At 51.3% G+C, this 20,933-nt stretch overlaps 1 protein-coding gene across 5 annotated transcripts in view; it reads left to right on the top strand.

Moving 5' to 3' along the window:
- Positions 1 to 20,933, top strand: part of TSPAN18 (tetraspanin 18) — a 182,404-nt gene that overhangs the window by 110,994 nt on the left and 50,477 nt on the right. For 4 of the 5 annotated variants that reach the window (XM_082342342.1, XM_082342343.1, XM_082342344.1 and 1 more), the window contains one exon: positions 9,822 to 9,963. The exons of the other annotated variant lie outside the window; for it this stretch is intronic. The gene's annotated coding sequence lies outside the window, so the exon portion shown is untranslated. The remainder of the gene's footprint in view (positions 1 to 9,821; positions 9,964 to 20,933) is intronic. 5 annotated transcript variants of the gene reach the window in all.

The raw sequence follows: 20,933 nt of genomic DNA, 5'->3' as shown, positions 1-20,933 counted from the left end.
ACCCACAGAGCAGTGAAGGAGCTGCGGCTGGGGTTTCCCCCAGATGTAGATGGAGCTGTAAATACTAATAATAGCTTCCACTTACTGAGGCCTACTCCACCCAGACACCATGCTGGGCAATCTCCTTGTGTCTTCTTTTTTTTTTTCAAGATGGAAGTCAGCATTTTTTTTTTTTTAAGATTTAATTCTTTTTAATTATTTATTTATTTATTTATTTATTTATTTATTTATGGCTGTGCTGGGTCTTCGTTTCTGTGCGAGGGCTTTCTCTAGTTATGGCAAGCGGGGGCCACTCTTCATCGCGGTGCGCGGGCCTCTCACTATCGCGGCCTCTCTTGTTGCGGAGCACAGCCTCCAGATGCGCAGGCTCAGTAATTGTGGCTCATGGGCCCAGTTGCTCCGTGGCATGTGGGATCTTCCCAGACCAGGGCTCGAACCCGTGTGCCCTGCATTGGCAGGCAGATTCTTAACAACTGTGCCACCAGGGAAGCCCTCCTTGTGTCTTCTTGTTTAACTTTATGAACGAGAAGTGTCATGTCCCTGTTTTACAGGTGAGGAAACTGAGGCTTAGAGGGGTTCACATAAGGTGTCCAATAGCATAATGAATGGTGGGCCCAGCATTTGAATTCAGCCTCAGTCACCGATGAGGCTGCAGGAGCCCCTGATTCTTGTTTCTGTCGGAACCGGCCTGGCTTTCTCCCAGGTACAGGGCATGTCATCCCGGGGACTCAGGCCCTTCAGATTCTTCCTCACCTCACTTTTGCCCATCTGCGGGGACTTATCCCCCTTCCTTTCACTTGAGCATGGAAAATCATTGAATACCTCGCCTCATTTTGTAGAGGAGAAAGTAGAAGCCCAGAGAGGGCACATGACCTAAACGGGGCACACAGCAAAGCTGTCCCAGAGCTGTGACTAGAATGAAGGTTTCTGCCTCGTGGTCAGCATTCTTGATCTTTTGACCTTATTGCTTTAAGCCAACACCAGACTTTGCTGTGGGTGTGGGTGTGTGGGGGGTTGAGTGTGTGTGTGAAGAGCCAGAATGTGTCGGGAAGGGGGCACAGGAGGCCCATGGGGAGAGGAAGGAAACATCTCTGCTGGGCCACTTTCATCATATACAGCTGAGCACGGGCCAGCAGAGCCTGGCTGGCTCTGAGTAAAAACAACTGCATCCTGGCTTTGTGTGCCCCTCTCTACATCTACCTGGAGAGTCACGCTTCCTGTTTGTCATCTGGGTTAGTACTGCATCCGCGGAGGTTGGTGGCCAGAGCACTTGCCCTGTGGTTGAGCAGGGAGCCTTATGTAAATTCTTATTTCTCAGGCAAGAGAAATAGATCCAATGTCCCCCGGAGAAGTTTCCATCAGCCTCCCGGGAGGGGGCTTCAGAGCTCCAAAGACCAAGGCTTGAACTTCAGACGAAGAAGGAAAACCCTGGACCTGAAGTGGCCCCCGTCAGCCCCTCCATGAATTTCCTTTGGCTCCCCACTAGCCCAGGCTCTGTCTCAGCGCCCGTGACCCACCGGCTCCCTCTCCTCTCCCGTTTCACGCCTCCGCCAGAGCACAGCCTGCTTCCTGCTCCCTCCACCTGGCGTGCAAGTTGAGGCCCTTGAGCCACTGCCTTGGCCGTGCCCTCTGTTTGGAAAGCCTTTCCTCCCCTTCGCCTTCTCCTTGGACTTGAGCCTGCGCATCTAGGAGCTCTCCCGCATCTTCAGCGGTGCTGCCGTCCATTCATCTAGTGTCCAGTGGCCGGCAAGTTGAGGCTTTGGGGGTACAGCAGTGAGTGGTTTAGAACATTCCCCAGCCTCTGCCCTCTTCCAGCTACTTGTGAACAGCACCTTCCACTTGGCCTCACTGCAAAGACAGGGAGTCCCTCCGCCCTCCCGCGGCGCCTAACACAGAGATTTATACAGTAGGCACTCAATGAGCGTTTGCTGAATGAAGAAACGAATGAGAAAAATCACTTTCCTACCTTCCATTTTAATGTTCTGCAGGGCCTTCTCCACCTGTTGGTCTAGTACTATATGCCACGTTCTGCTTCAGGCATTGAGTTTCTATGTTCCCAGGGTTTATTAATTCTTATTATTAATAATAATAAAAGAGCTAACTTTGGTCTGGCTCTTCCTGTGTGCCAGATGCTGATCAAAGTGTGCGTTACCTCCTCACAAGAATGCTATCGGTAGGAGCTATGATTAGCCCCATTTTACAACTAAGAACCAAGGCTCAGAGAAGTTCAGGAATTTTCCCAAAGTCACACAGCTAGTCAGAGGTGAGAGGTTTCTAACACCAGCGGTCTGACTCCAGAGCCCAGTGTTTTACGTTTATCAAGTAAATGAATGACTCATACTGCTTGATATTTTTGTAACTGAAGGAGTTAAGTCACACAAGTAGCTACATTGGCCCTACTTGTACAAACGAAAGTGTGCACACCATGTACACAAGCACACATAAGCACCCTCCCCCTTGGCTCTCTCCGTGTGCCATCTGTGCTGGAGTTTGTCACAGTGTCCCTTACACTCATCTCTCGAGGAGACCACACACTGGCCCCTGCATCTGAGGGTCCTTATATGGTCTCTTTGCTCAGCTGGACCTGTGGTTTCTGTGCCCTAAAAGATGGATTGTTCTTAAATGCAGCTGGTTTGGGGAAGATTTTTGTGGAGGGAGAAGGGAGGGAAAAAGTGGAGGGGAAATGAACAGTGAGGGATAAACCCCAAGTTCCGGGCTAAACCTCGAGGCCAGGTTCATACAATGCTCCGGGACATCCCAGCTTGGTGGGTGTGGATGCTTCTCAAATCTAGCAAGACATTCATTCATTCATTCATTCATCATCAAAAGCTTAGGTGCTCATGCACTTAAGAAATGAAGGTGGAATTTGGGGCATTAGTGATCTTCCAGCGGAGGCAGGTGGACCTTACTGCATAGGCACTGGTGAGCTACAGAAGGTTGTTGAGCGGGAGACTGGCATAGTCCAAGCTCTGCTCCTTGAAGATCTGGCTCCCCACCCAGTGGAGGATGGAATTGGGGGTGGGAGCAGCAGGGAGATTGTGAGGAGGCTAATGGCTGTGGGGCAGGTGAGGGAGGATGAAGGCTCGGATTAGGGAAGTGGAGCCCATGGAGGTGGCAGGTAGAGGGGAGGGGGCAATGTAAGGAGATGTTTCTAGGTAGATGGGACCGAGCTCTCTATCTGAGGAGTAGAGAGTGGAATCCAAACACCTGAACATTTGGGAGACTCTGTGATTAGGAGGATTCCTGGAGGGGCCATTTCTGGGTAAATAATAGCAGTGATAGTTATAATAGGTATTACTGGAATCTGACTCTGTGCCAGGCACTGGCTAAGTGTTTTACGCGTTCTATCATATTAAATACTCACAAGAAACCCCTGAGGTAATTACTGTTCTCGTCTCCATCTTGCACCTGGGGAAACTGAGGCACGGTTAACTTGACAGAGATGACACAGCCAGGAACTGATAGAGCTGGGATTCAACTCCAGGCAGCTGCCTGCAGACCGTCCCCAGGTAACCCCTGCCTGCCGCTGTCTCTCCATCCGCAGGCCGGCAGGAGGCCGGCTTCATTTCTGGAAAGGACATGCATTTCCAAGCTGGAGAGCTGAGAGGAGAGGACTGGGGGAGATTTAGGGTCACATGAAAAGCGGTGAGAGGGCAGAAGTGGCACCTCGGGGAGAAGGCCGGCAGCCCGCCTGGGCTCCCCGTTCTGTGTGGTGGGGACATCAGCCCAGAAGATTAATGAGAGGGCAGGGGAGGGAGAAAAGGAAGGAAAGGAAAGAAGAAAAATTGCTGCCCATTATACCGTCCTTTGGCAAGGCCGGGTAATTAGCAAACCCTCGGCACTAAAATATTTCGTTTCGGTGTAATTGCAAAGTAATTATGTGGTATGGGTTGTGTATTAATCGTGCTGATTAATAACACTCAGGTAGTAATTAAACATCTGCTTCATAATCGAGGGTAGGCTGAAGCTTAACATACACGCATGCGTTCCTGTGCAAAGCTCCTTCGTCCCTGTGTGTGTGTGTGTGTGTGTGTGTGTGTGTGTGTGTGTGTGTGTGTGAGAGAGAGAGAGAGAGAGAGAATGAGAGGGAGAGAGATAGAGAGCACGAGCCTGGCTGAGTTAAGAGACCCCTCCCTTCCCCACTGTACAATGAGCCCTTTGTGCCTCCAGCCCCACCTGGAACACAGGGAGGAACTGACATGGGCCTGGGCTGTGCCAGCCTGCAGCCCATCTCAGAACAGAACCCAACTCTCCCAGTGTGTCTCTTTCCTGGCTGAGCTGCCTGGCAAGCAGGTTGTGTACAGGGGCTCAAGGGTTCCACACACAGCAATGTGCTAGAGTGTCTTAGAACTCACTTTGCTATCAGTATTAGACTGCTGGGCTTTGAGGGTCCTTTCTTGGACAGATTACTTTTCTCCAGAGCGGGGAGAAAGTTCTTATTATAGGAATCACCCGGGCTAAGGCCCAGGGAACATCCCTGCACATCTCTTAGGGCTGAATTTAATGATCTGATCACAGATGCTGCAGGGACCAGAGCAGGATGCCGACCTGGGTGCCTGGAGCTCAGGTTCTAGCTTGGATCCTACCCTTACTTGCTGTGTGATCTTGGGCAAGTAGCTCTCCTTCTCTGTCCCTTGGGTTCCAGGTCTATAAAACAAAGAAAACTGAGCTTAAGGTCTCAGTCTCCAAGGGCCTTTCCAGATCTGCTGTACTCAGATTCTAATTTGGTTTGTACTAATTAGGAATCAGAGACAATTTAAATTCAATACATATGATCCTTAGTGAGTAAACAATTGGAAATAATTCCTTTCTTTATGACTTCTCAAAGGCTCATTCATGAGCAATGAGAACCCAAGCTAAAATCAATAGCTTTTATTTTCAGACAGAGAAATTGCAGATTCTTTGAGCTGCTGGGCATTGCAATTCATTCCTGTATTTTAAAATTTTATGTTTATGTTTATGGACTGCCATTAGGTATATGGATCCGTCCTGAAGGTTGATTTTTTTAATTAACTTAACTCATTTTACTTATTAGTTCCCATTTATAGCTTGGGTTTAATAAGCACATGGCGCAGAAGTCATAAAACAGCCCTTTTCTTTAGCAATATTTTAAAATCAAGACTCTTCTCTGAGTCATCCCACGTTTATTTGCTCATAATTTGCTTCTCCTATGATTTGAGGCCCAGCACTGCCAATTCCAGCCACTCGTTTGACTTTGAATTTCAGTGTCCTCACTTGTAATAGGGGAAGGTCACCACTAATTAATAAAAGCAACAAATGCTTACATTGCAGGAAGCAAGCATCCAACAATCACTTACAATCTTCAGAGTGCTTCTCGTATATTATCTGGTTGAATCTCACATCTCTTTGAAGCGGTTTTATTTTTTTCACTTTATAGGGGAGGAAACTGAGGCCCAGAGAGGTAAACTGACATGCCTGAGAGCACACGGTGACAGTGGCAGAGCCGGGATGCAAATCCACCTTGTCTAAATTCAGTCATCATCTTTCCCCCCACATCTGCGTCCCCTCCCCACAACCTGCCGGTTTCAGTATCCCCCCCTACCTTCCCCACCCCTCCAGCATCCCTTTATCCACCCCCACCATCAGGCCCTGCCCATCCTCCTTCCATCCTCTCACCATCTGTTTCCACTTGCCTGGGCTCCTTGCTGCTCTTCAACCACCAGAAGCACACCTCTGCTCTATGACCTTCAGTGGCTCCCCTTTTTCTATGGATAGAGTTCATCATCCTCGGCCCAGCATTCAAGGACCTTAATCATCCAGCCCCTTCCTATTTCATTTCCCATGCTACCCCTACAGGCAGCCTTGCCTCCTGGTCCTGAATACTCACCTCACACTTGGGCACCTCTGTGCCTTTGCTCACCCTGGTCCCTTTGCTCACAGTGCCCTCCTCTCATCCCCATACATTCAAATCTGCCTCCTCCTCCAGGAAGCCTTCCCTGGGGCCCAAGCAGGAAGGGGTCCTTCCCTCCTCTGAACTGAAAGCAATGGGATGAGCCCTCCTAAGCCACCTTAAACTATGGAGACAAGGACATTGTCACCCTTCCCCATAACAGGAGCTCCTTTGAAGGCATAGTTGGTGCCTCTCTCATCCCTGGCACCCCCGGAGTCCCCAGTACACAGCAGGTATTCAATTAATGCTCACCAAATGAGGGAATGCTCCCGTTCCTTGAGGTCTCCAGGAAGCAGAACTCCTTGTGTCTTCTCTGTGGCATTCAGGGCCAGCCCAATGCAAACTTGGGGAGAGAGTTTGTCCAAGTTCTACCGACTTCCAACAGCTCTGCCCCCCTCTGTTCCTGGATGCTTCCTTCTGCCTTCCTAGAATGATCGCATTCCTTCTCAGTCAGCGACTCGAACATGAAACCATGAAACCTCTCTCCTCCCATCAAAACTTACCTGTCTTGGGCCCTATTTACTCAGCTTACTGCTACATGAATGGCCTTCTGGTTTCTGGCAAATGAAATCCAGCTGTGATGTTAATGGCGAATCATGGTGAAGAAAAGTAGACACGGAGGGGCTGAGCACCACTCCGTATCTGAGCCTGAGGACCCTGTGCTTTATAGATGTGGAAACTGAGGCCCAGGGGAGGGGCGAGGGGGACTTACGTAAAGGCCTTGGCTGGATTCCCAGTCATGGCTCTCTAGGGAACGCTACTAATTCCTGGGTTATCTTGGCCACTGGGATTCGAACTACAGCCCTGTCTGTGGGCACGGCACTTTATAGAATGCACGCCTTTTCCCTTAGGTAGTCATCTTAGCAGCTCTGTGAGGGTTCACTGCGGCTCAGAGAGGCCGGTTGCATGCCCTGATCACACAGCCAGTGGCTAGTGGCTGGAGTACAGGTCTGGCTGGTCCCCAGCGGGTGCAAGGTACACTCACTTGCTGGCTTCCCTACCCGCTGGCAGCAGCCCCGGGTATATACCAGGCTCGATCTACAGGATCTGTTCCCGGCTGGGACAGGCATCCCGAGGGACCACGGAGGAGACTGAGCCGAGGAAGAGGCCGAGGGCAGGATGTGCTGCTCTCCTGGGCAGCAGTCAGGGGAGTAGGGATCCGGAGACAAGTGATGCAGGCCAGGCCCACACAGCAGGACCCGTGAGCACAGGCCCAGCTCACAGCCCACAGAGCAGGGCTGCCTGGGCCACCATGGGATGGCCAGGGCCTTCTGCCTGCCCACTCCCCTGCCCCATTGGCCACTCGGCCACGTCCTCCCCATTCGGCATTTCTGGGCCCGGACTCAGGGCAGCAGCTTCATTCAGCAGTGAGCCACCCACAGTTACAATGTACACGCGTTCACACACTAAACTCTCCCACCCCTCCCACGCAGACGTGGGCGTTGCCCACCCTCGCATATCATGTGAGCTCGTTTGCATGCGTTTATGACACACAGGCTCCTGAATTTCTCTCGTGCTCATTCTGTCTTAAACAGTCTAGACAGTGGCACCCCACAGCAATCAAGAACTTCTGATCTTAAATCAACTATGGGGTTCAAATCCAATCGGTGCTGTTTAACAACCATATGTCTGCTCATTACTTAACCTCTCTGAGCCTCAGTTTCTCATCAGTAAAATGGGAATGCTGGCAGTGTTAGGATTAAATGGGAAAATGCGTGGAAAGCACCGACCACAGGACTGTTCCATCTCATTTCCCAGCTGCCTGTCGGGCAGCCTTGGCTCCAGATTCCCCCCTCCACTGGGTATCTCCATGCCTTTGCTCACCCAGGCCCCCTGCCCACAGCGCCCTGCTCTTGCCTCCACACACACACATCTGCCCCCTCCTCCAGGAAGCCTTAACGTGCCTGCGGGTGTCATCAGTGCTGCTGCCATAAGGACATTGGAAGAGGAGGAGCTTTACATTGGCATCTCTGCCTGTGAGTTGGGGGATTTAGAGCTGACTCGGAGACGTTGTCGGGACTGATGCTGTGTCCGGCGCCCCCTTTCACAGAGGGAGAAACTAAGGCCCCACGAAGGGGAGGTCGTGCCTGAGTGCTCACAGCAAGTTAATGCCGTGTTGGGGCTGGAACCCAGAATGCCTGCCTGTGGATCCGTGGGGTTCAATGCTGCCACCTCCTCCTAGGAGACGAAACCACCCCCCCACTGCCATGTTAACTGAGGGGGTGGTCTGCTTGTCTCAGCAGGTTTGAGGGAGCGTGGGCGGGGGTGGAAATGAAAGGTGGAAGCTGGGGGTCCCCCTGATGAGCTTCTTCATCAGCTGTATGTGTGAAGAGGAGGCCCAGAGAGGCTGAGACACATCTGTCATCCGGACAGGGGCTGAAGCAGGGACCACAGGCAGCCATGGTGAGCCCAGGAGAAAGGCACAGCCCCATAGCATGCTGCTAGAAGAACGGTCTCCATTGCCACCTCTTTCCTACAGCCATTTACTTATTTCTTCATCCTACCCTTATTGGGAAAAGCCGAGAACGCCACGCCTCCCGGGGAATTCGCCCCCCACCTTCCACCCCTCCCCAGTTCTCATGCACTGGCTGCCGTCTGGTGACATTAGCTCACCAGCTTGCAGAGTGCTAATGACATTTTCATTTTGCTGGCTGGTGAAATGTGGGCTGGGGTGTGGGGAGCCCGTGGGCAGGTGGGGAGTTGCAGCTGCGGGGAGAGGTAGGTACGCTGGGCTGGGGACCCACGCTGGTCCGTGAAGGCAGAGACGGGGATGGACAGTGGGAGCAGCGGGAATGAGTCACTGGTGGCATTGAGAGAGTTTTGTCTAAAGACTTGCCGAGGGCACAAAGCAACTCCCCGTGCAGTGCTCCGGCTCCCTCTGCAGCACTCACAATACCCTCCCTTGTGTCCCCTCCCTAACATTTATTGAGTGATTGCTGTGAGCCAAATGCTTTGCTGGGGCTTCACAGACTTAGGAGTGTCATTTTCACTCCCTGCAATCCTCAAAGAGAGATGCTATTAGTATCCCTGTTTTACAGAGGAGGAGACTGATGCTCTGAGAGGACCCCTGACTTCCCCAGGGTCTCCCACTCCTGGAAAGAGTTTGCCCCAACAAGTGACCGAGGTCCACCTGCCTCCAAGCCCATGCTCCCGGCCACCGTGGGCACCGCCTCCCATACCTTGTCTGGGCTTGGACAAAGTCAGGAAACAATTCTCCATTCTGGCCTGTGACCAGCATTCACCTGTCAGGCAGGCAGCAGACCCTGTGCCCAGGTTGCTCCAGGGGTGCAAGTCTGTCGACGACAAAGGAGGGTGTGGCCCAGGAGAGAGCACCTGGCCATGATGAGTCAGGAGGGACCTGGGGTTTAGGCCTCACTCTGACACCAACTTGCTCTGTGACTTGGGGCAAGTCACTGCCCCTCTCTGGGTGTCGGTCTCCTCACTGATAAAATGAGGCCATTGGTCTGGCTGGATGGAGCATCCCAGGAATGCATTTTCACATGAGGAAGAATCTCTCCACCAATGCGCATGAACTCTCAGAGTTTCCTCCCACTCAGACATATGAAATTATGTTTCACATCAAAGCAAATCGGGAAACATTTGTCAAGCCTCCTGCTCTGCAAAGGGCACCGTGCTAGACACAGTGGGCGTGACACTTGCGTATTTTTATTCAGGACATACACACACAGGCATATACATATCTTGGAACTTTTTGCAGGCAAGTTCGGCTGGGACCTAGACGATGGCTCCCCAGTCCTGATGCCCAAGCCCAGTCTCCTTCCGACTGCCCCTTCACACTCTCTCCTCAGGGCCCGGAGCACATTTCAAAAAAAAAAAGAGACCTCGGGCAGTGTGAGCGATGGCATCCCCCCCACGAGGCAGTCACGGCTGGTTCTGCTTGTCTTGACAGGTGGGCATCTCCTGGACATCCCCGAGCTTGCCGGGAGCAGACCTTGCTACCCCATCATCCAAGCTACGTGAACCCTTTGAATTTGAACTTCTAAAAACGTGGGCACAATCTTTTTCCAGACTTCTCGACGCAGGCTACCCAGGTAAGGGAGCTCAGGCTGTTCAGCACGGGGTTTTATGCTGCTTTTGCTGTTTTTGGTGCTGCTAATAGCAGCCATCAGAGGACACCCTATCATTCTTTATCACCCTGTCCTGTTTTATTTCCTTCACTAGCAGGAGAACCCAGTGGTTAAGGCTTTAAAGTCCAACAGACGTGGGTTCAAATCCTGAACCTCCACTTACTAGCTGCGTGACCTTGGGCAGGTTTCTCAACCTTTCAGTGACTCTGCTTCCTCCCGGTCAAATGAGGAAGCAACAGCACCCGCCTCTTGGGTTTGTGGTGAAGATAAAATGAAGTAATATATGATAAGCGCTTAGAACAGGACACGTAGTAAGCTCAGAGTGCAGTAAGCATTAGCTGTTACTAATAGTATTCCTGTACTCATGACAATCCGTAGTTAATTCATCCTCACGTTGATAGGCTGCCTCCTGCACCAGAATGTGGACTGCAGAGGACAGGAGTTTGTTTTGTTCTTAGTTGAACCCCCAGATCCCAGCAGAGTAAACTGGCTATTATTTGCTGAATGAATGAATGAGTGAGTGAAGCTGTTTTACCTATATTATGCAGAATCCTCAGGACAATCCTTGAAAGTCCTTGCATTTGTTAGGATAATTATTTGGTTGCATGTGAACAAAAATGCAAAATAAAAAAGAGGTTGATTTTTCTCTAAGGAAAATTCTGAGCTAAGGGGATTCTTTGATACAAAAACATTAGGGGCCTAAGTTCCTTTTGTCCGGAGGCTCTAACCATCGCTTGTCTACATGATCCACGATGGCCCATGCCAGTCTCTCCGTTCTGGTCAGCAAGAAGGGGGAAATCAGAAAAGGAGAGGGTGCTCCTTCCTTTAAGAGGGTGCATACATCACTTCCTGTCAGGTCCCATTGGCCAGAATGTAGTCATGTGGCATGCCTAGCTGCAAGGGAGGCTGGGAGATAGAGTCTTTATCCTGGGGGACCATCTGCCCAATTATAATTCTCTTACGAAGAAAGGAGGGGCAATGGATACTGGGGCACCCTCTGCCTTGTCAGATAAGATGATACCGCCACACTTTTTTCATCCTCCCTCCCTTCTTCCTCACCCCCAGTCACCAGTGATCTTTTTACTGCCTCCTTTCTTTTTTGCCTTTTCCAGAATGTCATATAATTGGAATCATACACAGTAGGTAGCCTTTTCAGACTGGCTTCTTTCACTTAGTAATATGCATTTAAAGTTCCTCCAGGTCTTTTCATGGCTTGAAAGCTCATTCCTTTTTATCGCTAAATAATGTCCCATTGGATGTATCACAGTTTTTTTGTCCATTCATCTATTGAAGGAAATCTTGGTTATTTCCAGTTTTGGGTGATTATAAATAAAATATAGCAGAATAAAACTGCTATAAACATTTATGTGCAGGTTTTTGTGTGGACATAAGTTTTCAATCAGTTGGGTAAATATTTAGGAGCATGATTGCTGAATTATATGGTAAGGGTATATTTAGCTGTTTGAGGAACTGCCAAGCTGTCTTCCAAAGTGGCTGTACCATTTTGCATCCGCACCAGCAACGAGTGAGAGTTCCTTTTGTGCCATCTCCTCACCACCAGTTGGTGCTGTCAGTTTTGTAGATTTTTGTCCTTCTGTCAGGTATGTAGTGGTATGATCCCCACTTTAAAGTTGAGGATCCTGAGACTTAGAAAGGGCAGCTTGCCCAAGGTGCTACAGCAGGTAAGAGATCCAGGAACTTTGCCCACCTGCTTGACAAATGAGCCCAGTCTCACCCCACAGCCTCTGCCCATAGCAGGTCTCTCTGAGGCCGTGGACCAAAGCCACGGGGTAACTCTTCCCACTGCAAGTTCAGGAGTGACTGGATTCCAGGCCCCTTGTTCACTATGTAGGGTCTGTTTCTCCCAGCAGAACTGAAGTTCAGTGAGGAGGACAAGGAGCGATGGGGGCAGAGTGAGTGAATTTGAGCCCAGATTGGAGGGGTCTCGCTAGATCAGCCAAAACAGAACCCTAGGCGGGGCCAGACAGCTGGGAAGGCTAGGGTACAGGTGAGCCCAGCAGGCTGCTGGCCTGTGCCCAGTCCTTGGGTCTGAGGGGAAGGCTAGAGCTGCTGCCCAGGTCAGAGGAACCAATGATGGGCCAGAAGTGAAGGTTGGCTGCAGGGGGAGACAGGGTGAGGGTGGTGGGGTGAGATAGGGTGATGAGAGGCCAGGCAAAGGCTGAACTGAGGTCAGATGCTGCCTTGTTTGGAAGCCAGCACTCAACTCAAACCTGATTAAGCAAGAAGACAGGCAATTTATTCGTTTTTTATTGGTTTCCAATATCGTGGCAATTGGGGGCCTGTTTATTGGTGTCCAAGGTTCAGATAATGCCCAGGTCTGTGCCTCCTGCTTCTCTCCTTGTGGGTTTCAGTTCCCAGTAAGCACTCCCCACGTGGCAGTGGGGCAGTGGTCAGCAGCTCCAGACTGATATCCTGCTCATTGCAAATCCAGTGAAAGGAGAGCTTCTTTCTCCCAGGAGTTCCTACAAAAGTCCCAGAGTTGAAGCTTATTTGCTGGCCTTGGGTCACATGACCATCTCTGACCAATCATTGAAACCAGAAGGAGAGACTATGCTGATTGACCAGACTTGGTCAGTGTTGAGGGGTCTGTGTTTGGGGGTGTGTGTATGGGTGGGAGGATTCAGCCTGAAAGTGTGAGAGGGCTGGTACCCCAAAGGGAAAACCAGGTGCTATTTTCAGAAAAAGGAGGAAGGAATGTTGAGCAGACAAAACAACAGGTGCTCCATATCGGAGCCATGGCGGGGTGTGAGGGGGCTGATTTGTCCTCAATGGGTCCTTCCTGTGGCTTACAGCACAGGGATAGCCTCTCTCTGACAGGTGCGCCTCGGTTTCAGTGGATCTGGTATCTGAAAGCCTGATTTACACACACACACACACACACACACACACACACACACACGATGTATCTGCAGGTGGTGCTTCACTTTCCAGAAGCATTGCCCCAGGAAGTCCTGCCCATAGTGAGTCCTCATCCTCCCTAGGGGCCACCCCGCTATTTCAGTCACTGCTTATCTGGCCACTTTGGGTTGTCCTTCGCTTGCTGGGAGGGCCTTTTGCTTTCTTTACACCCCACCCTCACCCCCACTCCCTCATTGCTGGGGAAAGTTCCTTGAGCCACTTTAGCATTTATTTGTCCTAAATGGCCTCCCAGAAGACCTGGCCTGTGACGCCCGGAGTAGGGCCGCAAGCCTCCCCCTCAGCCACCACCTTCCTGGGGCCTCTCCGAGGGAAGGCGAAGGAGAGGAGGCCGTCACTGATCAAGCATGAGCGGCCCCAAGAGTCCGCCGGTTTGCAGGCCAGCCTCAGCCCCAGCTGACATCCACCGGGGAAGCTCTGTTATGCATTTAGGGTACGGTGTATGATTTCATTTGAAAAAACATTGCTCTGCAGAAAAAAGATGGAAAACCGCAGTGTATGATGCTGCCTCCCAGGCAACTGTGGCCAAGTGCTTTTTAAGATCTGTCCTTCGTTGATTTCGGTCAACCACAAACCTCCTGGCCCCGCACCCATGTCTCTCTCTCTCTCTCCATCTCTCTAGCCTGTGAATTCTGCAGCTCTGACTCACCATGTAGACCAACTCAGCGTTCAGCACCACCCTGCCTTATATGGGACGCTCACTGCCCTTGGGTCAATACGTATTAATTTATTTCTTCAGCCGTTGGCTGTTGAGCTTGTACTGTGTGCCAGGCACTGTTTATTTGCCGGGGATTGGGAGTGGGCAAAGCCGAATGGTCGCTGCCCTCTGGGATCCCTGCTGTCTCCTCTGTGAGATCCACTGAGGGCAGGACCCTTCCTCTGGGTGTCTTGCCCCCCACCCCTCATCCAATGCCAAACCATAGCTGGACTTGGTGGATGTTCATCACTTAATTATTTTCCACATTATTTTTTAAAGCCCCCACTTATGACTGATGCTACAGAGATACTAGAATGATTTGGTCCTCACCCTCTAGGACTTAGAGTTTAAGATGCAGCTGGTGATGGGTCCTGGAGAGGGAGGGAAGGCCACAGTTTGAGATCTGTATGCAAACCCAGTCAGGGGTGTGCACGAGTCAACAAACAGAAGAGGCCAACCTCTCCACTCCCAGCCCCTCTCTGTTCATTCAGCAGCTCCTCAGAGACTACCGCTGAGAACCCCTCAAGGAGCCAACCTGTTATAAGGGAGACAGACATGAAAGTAAATCCTGTCATTCAAGGTAGAGAATGGGAGGGTTCAGAGCAGAAGTATAAAGGAAGGCTTGGAGGTTCTAAGACCAGATCAAGAGGTCACTTTGGGGTGGTGACAGTGGTGGGAAATCAGGGAAAGCAGTGCATATGAGCTGGGCTTTGAAAAGTGAGTAGGACATGAGACAGGCGAGGAAGCTGGGGGAGGGCATCCCAGGAGGAAGAAACAGTGAGAGCAAAGGCGTGGAGGTGGGAGCCCTGGAGCTTGGAACAGGCAGGAAAGGGACCAGGCAGGAAGTGAGATGAAGACAGTCAGCTTCTTCCATGCAGTCCTCCAGGCTTGGCCACACAGGCCTGTGGCCATCTTCAAGGCTGCCTTAAATCACAGGCTGGGTTTGGAATTGAGTGGCTCTTCTGTTTTCCCTTTACGCCCAGGAGAGGGAGTTTTGGAGGGGCCCTTTAGAAAAGACGGTGCTGCACAGGGACCAAGAATAATTAATCCTCCCATCTCGAGGTTCTTTACAGAACTTAGAAATTATCTTCATTTACAGTGTTGCAAGCAGGCGGCCTAGTGGCAGACCCTGGGCTGGAAGTAGGGGCACTCGAATTCTTGTCCCAGCTCTGTTACTGATGACCTCAGCCTCCCTGAGCTGTAGTTTGTCCTTTGTAAAATGAGGGGTGAGGCCCCTTCCAGCTTTAAACTTTTATTCCAAGTTAGACTTGGGTGCCGATCCCAACTCTGCTAGTACTACAGCCTTGGCCCCCTGAGCCTCAGTTTTCTCATCTGCAAGTTGGGGGTAATAGTACTCTGTGTCTCACAGGACTTATGTGAAGATTAAATGAAATAACTAAGTGAGATAATGTGCTTGACAGCACACCTGCCAGAGGGTCAGTACTTTGTGATAGCACTGATGCTATTGGTGTTATTATTATTTATATTTTCATTTTCATAACTCTGTGGGAGGAGTCCTCAACAGAGTCTTTGTATAGATGCCTGCAAGGCAACCTAAGTCCATGTCCCACAAAATTTGGTGGTGGGGCAGAGAGTCACACCCCTCCCATCTCCAAATGGGGGCAGAGCTGCCTTCCTCAAAATCACATTTCTTCATTCATTCATCAAACATTTATTGAGCACTTGCCATGTGCCGGGACCTCTGAAATGCACGTGGGATCCTATTGAATGGGGCACCCAAGCCGCCTGCTCTCGGCAGCTCAGGCTGCGCTTGGAGCAGCCTCTGCCTTCTGGCTGGCGCCATGGACACCGTTGGCCAAAGGAGCTCATGGCCAGCAGGAGTGCACTGAAGTCTGCAGACTGAAGCCCTGGGGAGAAGTCCCACCCTGCCTCCCATCGCTCCTGGGGCTTTGTGTAACCCCGTCCTTTCCGTCTTGGGGCTAAGGGATGAAATGCCAGAGATCCCACCATATTTAGCTGGTCTCGCGTTGTCCCTGGACCAACGAGATGGACGGGACTGCCAAGACCAGGCTCGGCCTTATGCAAACGAAGGCATTCGCGAGAGGAAGCCTACCAGCGAGCATGGACTACAGGGCTGTGTTTTATTTTCACCGCCTGTAATGCTTGTTTGGATCCTGAATTGCAAAGGGTTTGGGGGTCTTTCTGGAGGATGCAAAGCTGGCAGATTGGAAGGTGCTGAGGGGTCCAATCTGCCCTGTGCTCACCTGGTCCTTTCCTGGTGGCCAAGGGCATCTCACCCGCTCTGGTCTCCAGCGTCCAGCACAGAGCTGAGCATGCCAGGGTTTGTAGTCAGGGATTGGTGAATGGTTAGACAGGTGGGCGGATTACAGTGGATTCACTGTCATACACGCTTTCCGAGCCTTGGTCCAAATTTCCAAGGTGGTTGGTGACACCAGGCCCTGGGTTTGTTTTTCTGTAACGATTTGATTTGGACTCCTGTGCAAAGCCAGTGGTTTTCAAGCAGTGGAGTAGATGCAAAACAAATGGCTTTTGGGCCTGTCAGTTTCTCCGTTTCAGTTTCAGGAGGCAGCATAGTGTGTGCCCTGATCTAAGGACGAGACCTTGCCGGCTGTCAGACTCACGAGAGTTCAGACCCCTGCTCCAAGGCTGGGTGACCTTGGGCATGTTATTTAGTCTCGATCAAATTCTGTTTTCTCATCTAGAAAATGATGGCACTAATAGCTTCCAACTCATAGGGCCGTGATGAGCATTAGATTAGATAATGGGTGTTAAACCATGGAGCAGCGCTCTGGGCACATGGTAAACGCTCAAGAAAAGATGATGATGATGTATTTAATGACCCCTTAAGCTAATGGGCCGTAAACTTCTCTCTCCCAAACAGATTTTTGCAGACTGCTTTGCATTTTTAAGGCAAAAATTATTTTTGAAAGTTATCATTACAGAAGTAATGTGCTCCTTAAAAATTTCAATGATCTGAAAGGATTTAAATTTAAAAGCAAATGTCCGCCAACCCACCCTCTGCCATCTTCCAGCTCTTTCCCTCCACTTCCCCAGCAACATTCTCTTTGAATGTGGAGCTTCCCAAGTCTGGCACTTTTCTCCTTTTTTTTCTCCTTAAAGAGTAGAAGACAGGTACACAGTCAGGAGGGGACAGTGGTCCTACTGGAGCGACGGCAGCCTGTGTGCCCTTGGCTCCGGTTTGCTCTGAGCCTTGAGGGTCTCCAGTGTTCTGTGTCCTGGAGGCTTGGGGCGGTGGCCTGAGGTGCCACATTCAGGCTAAGCTTGGAGTGAGAGGCTCGTAGACGCCATGTCTGGCCACGTGCCCAGGCCCTCTCTTCTGTCACGGTGCCCCAGGGCTCAGTCCAGCCCAAGCTTCCACGTTCCTGGTCCCTAGCCCCTTCTGACAGCCTGTGCTTTCCTGCCTGTGTCCTCTGCTGCCTTCCAGAGGATTCTGATGCAAGCTCAAGTTTGAGAACAACAGGCAGGTGGCCCGGGTCTAACACACTGTGCCACACGTAGAAGGAGTGAAGGAACCCACGCTGGAAGGGGGAGGTGCTGGGGAAGGCTTGGATTATGAATGACTTAAAGGTGGACAAAGAAATCTGTGTGTAACTTGGGGGAGGGGAGTGGATTCCTGGCAGAAGGATCAGCCCGTGCCAAGTCCCTGGGGCGTGGTAGAGCCAGAGTATTCAGGGAGCTACAAGTGGTGCTGCTGGAGTGGAGTGAGAAGAGGGCGTGGGGGAAGGGAGGGCATAATCAATAGGCTTCTTGTGCTGTGAGTTTGGGCTTTTCCCCAGGAGCCCTGGGGAGCCATGGAAGGGTTTATGCAGAGGAAAGATGGTGGGGAGGATGGAAGGTTGTGTGAGGCCCCTGGACCGCAGCAAGTGACAGGCTGTCTTCTGGAGGGCAGGGCTGAGCCTGCAGTGGAGGGAGAGAAGACCCTGGAATACCCTGAGTCATGGAGGGGCCCTGCCCTGTTGCTAGAACATTAGGACCTTGAAAGGATGCTGTAACTGTCTTGTACTGCACTGAGTCTCTGCATTCATGCCTTCCACCCCCAGAGACCCCAGTTACTGTTTCTGGGGTAGAGGAGACTAAGGTGCCCCCTGCATGTCTGGCATCTAGGTCTGAAGTGGAGACACCAACATAGGTAAGGGCAAACCGAGATTCCTTCTGAGGGTGGAGCAGGGTGAAGGCTGGGAGGGGCTGGGAGGGGCCCTAAGGTGGATGACAATGGGGGTCAGGAGGGCCCCTGGTCTCCCCACCTCAGTGCTGGCTTGGGGAGCCCCCTGGAGAGGAGGTGGCAGGGGAAGACCCCAGACCAGCCCCCGCCTCAGAGGCCCCAGCCTCTCTCAGTCTTCCCAGGGCCAGGCAGGAACAAGAAAGGGAGCTGGGGCCTCTCTCAGGCCTGGGGCTCTTGTTTGGGAAGGGGCCTCTGATGAGCTCATCCTGTGGTGAATCAGAGCTGAGAGGATGCTGAGTCCTTGGGGAGGCCAGAACCAGGGAGAGGGAGGGTGGGGTGCCCCCGCGGGGCAGAGGTGGGGCAGGTGTGAAATAGGCCGCTGGCTAGAGGGCCAGACAGGGTCCCATTTGCCCAGCTGAGCAGCAGCTTTGGGGTGGCAGCTCCTGCTTCCTGTGCCCCCAATCCCGGGGCTCGTTCAGGCTGAAGTGCAGTTGCCTGGAGCCCGGTGATGCTTGCCATGGCCTGGCCTGTGTGTATTCAAGTATCATGTTAGCCCCAAGCAGCAATCAGTGGTGGTGTGTGGCAAGCGCTCAGAGGAGCTGTGGTTCCAGCAGAGGAGGTGCCAGCCAGGCCCTGCCCACTAGGTCCCCTCCCTCCGGGGCTCAGAAATGGCTCAGGCTTTTCTACTTGACCCTCAGTCCAGATTTAACTCTCAAGGAAAATGACCGGCAAGGATGTGTGGCCTCACAAACTAACTGGACTTGGGAGGGCTTTCAAGGTCATCTGTTTGGACTTCTTGAGAGTATTCATTAAGCCTCTGCTTACATACCTCTAGTGATGGGGAGCTCACTACTAACCAACAGATCAACATTCATTCAGATCGCTCTGAAAGTTATTCTCCTGTTTTACATAGGCCCTGGGTTCAAATCTTACTTCTGCTACTCCTGTGTGGCCTCAGGCAAGTGACGTAGCTTCCAGAGCTCTGGTTTTCTTTCATGTTAAGTGGGTTTGATAAATGCCCACCTCTCATTTACAAAGAAGTTTAAACCAGACAGCTTTACAACCATGAGCAAGTCAAATCTTTCCACATTGCATAGGCCTGGTGCCCAGACAGGGTTTCTCTGCTGGTCTCCTGGCCCCATGGCCAGTCGCATCACCAGGGTGAATGTCCACCCCTCCCTGGCACGTAGTAGGTGCTCAGCAGATGATTGGCTGCATCCCCTCTTCCCTCAAGTGGACCCACCGGTGCCTTACAAACACGGTCAGGCCAAGTCCTTGGCTTTTATCTTAACTCAGAGACCCTGAACCACGAGGTGCCCTGAGCTGCCACCCAGTGCTGGTCACCAAAGGCTTCCAGGAGGCCGGTCTCCTGCAGGCCTCCTCCCTCATGCTCCCTCCCTCGGCTTCTCACATCGCCTGGGGTTCACTGCAGGCTTTTAATGAGGTCGGCTGGTGGGTCTGTTCCATTTCCTCACATCTTACAGAGCAAAAGATAACAAGGAAGTGCCAGTGTGAAGCCGCAGGTGGAGGAGACTGGAGGTGACCTCAGGCCTCATGACCTCTGACCTCAACCTGCTACTGCCATACTTCCCACGGGGTGTGGGCATCACCCTCAACTACGCCATTGGTTCCTCTGGAATCCTGCTTTATTGGTGGGTGTTTTGTTTTTGTTTTTAACAGCTTTAGAGAGGCAAAATTTATGTACCATAAAATTCTCTAACTTTAAGGGTATGATTCAATGATTTGTAGTAAATTTTCAAAGTTGTGCAACCATCACTACAATCTAACTTTAGACTATTCCCATCACCCCCAAAAGAAACCTGGTTCCTATTTGCTATCAGTTCCCATTCCCACTCCCTGCCCCAGGCAACAACCAATCTACTCTTCTTGGTCTCTATAAATTTTGCCTTTTCTGGACATTTCATATAAAGGGAATCATGCACCATGTGTGGACTCCTTTTTTTTATAGCCTGGTGAAGGTCGGTGGAGACTGTGTCCACTCAGTGATGTGCCCATCTTCCCATAGCCAGCCAAGGCCAAGTTGTAAGTGTGCTTTTTTAGAGTTGGAAGAACTCATAAGGACACTGAGTGCAGTCTTTACTTCAGTGCAAGAAAGAAATCCTCTGTACCCAATCCCACACTATGACTCTCTGACATCTGCTTGAATACACCCAGTGTCGGGCAGCTCACTACTCCCCCAGAGACTGAAGGAAACGTGCATATCCTGATCACATGCTAAGTGCCAAACTTGTTGATGTCTTTTGATCTTTGGTTCCATCCTCTGAGAGGAAATCATTTTACAGCTGAGGAAATTGCACCTCAGAGGGGTAGAGGCACTCACCCAAAGGTAGGAAGTAGGGGACACCAGGATTTAAACCTTGGGCCTCTCAGATTTCAGAGAGATGGGAGATACTTATCTTTGTATCAGGGTGAACTCTCTCCCTGTAACTGCCACCCATTGTTTCTAGTTTTGCCAGTAAGACTCACACAGACCACCAACCTGGACATGGGGAGGTGGGAGAGAGAGTTAAGGAAGACTTCTTGGAGGAGGTGAGGTCTGAGCTGGGACTTGAAAAATGAGCAGGAATTACCAGGCAGAGCTGGTCGGGAAGAGTTTTTTCCAGGGACTCTTTTAACTGCCAGCCCTTCTAATATTTCACAGCTGCTTGAGGCTGGGGAGGACTGTTGAAAATATCTACTCTTGCTGTTCATTCTTCCCCAAACATCATCAGTAAGTGGTGGTCCAACAACAGTACTTGAATACCTTCAGGGACAGGGAGCTTACCACCTGACCTGGGAACCTTTTCCACTGCGGAGTTGCTCTGGCTCTAGGCCAGGCTGAAGATGGCCTCCCAGTAGCCACAATCAGCTTGCAACCACAGAGCATGTGGTCAGTCCGTTTTCCCACCACCAGCCTTCAGGATGCTGAGCATAGCAGGCAGGTCTTGGAAGCAGCCTAAAAGTCTTGACTGAGATGTGCCAAGTTCCTCCACCCGTTCTCCTTGATGTAGACTGTCCATGCTGCTCAGGCCTGGCCACCTACCTCTGGGATGCCCAGCCCATGGCCTTGAACTTGGAGGCAGTTTCAAGTAGTGGTTGAGTGTGGGCTTGGTAGCCAATACCTGGTTCATATCC

The sequence above is a fragment of the Balaenoptera borealis genome, assembly GCF_965194805.1.
Source record: "Balaenoptera borealis genome assembly, chromosome: 11".
NCBI classification, from domain to species: Eukaryota; Metazoa; Chordata; class Mammalia; order Artiodactyla; family Balaenopteridae; genus Balaenoptera; species Balaenoptera borealis.
This window is presented reverse-complemented; position numbering and strand designations above follow the sequence as displayed.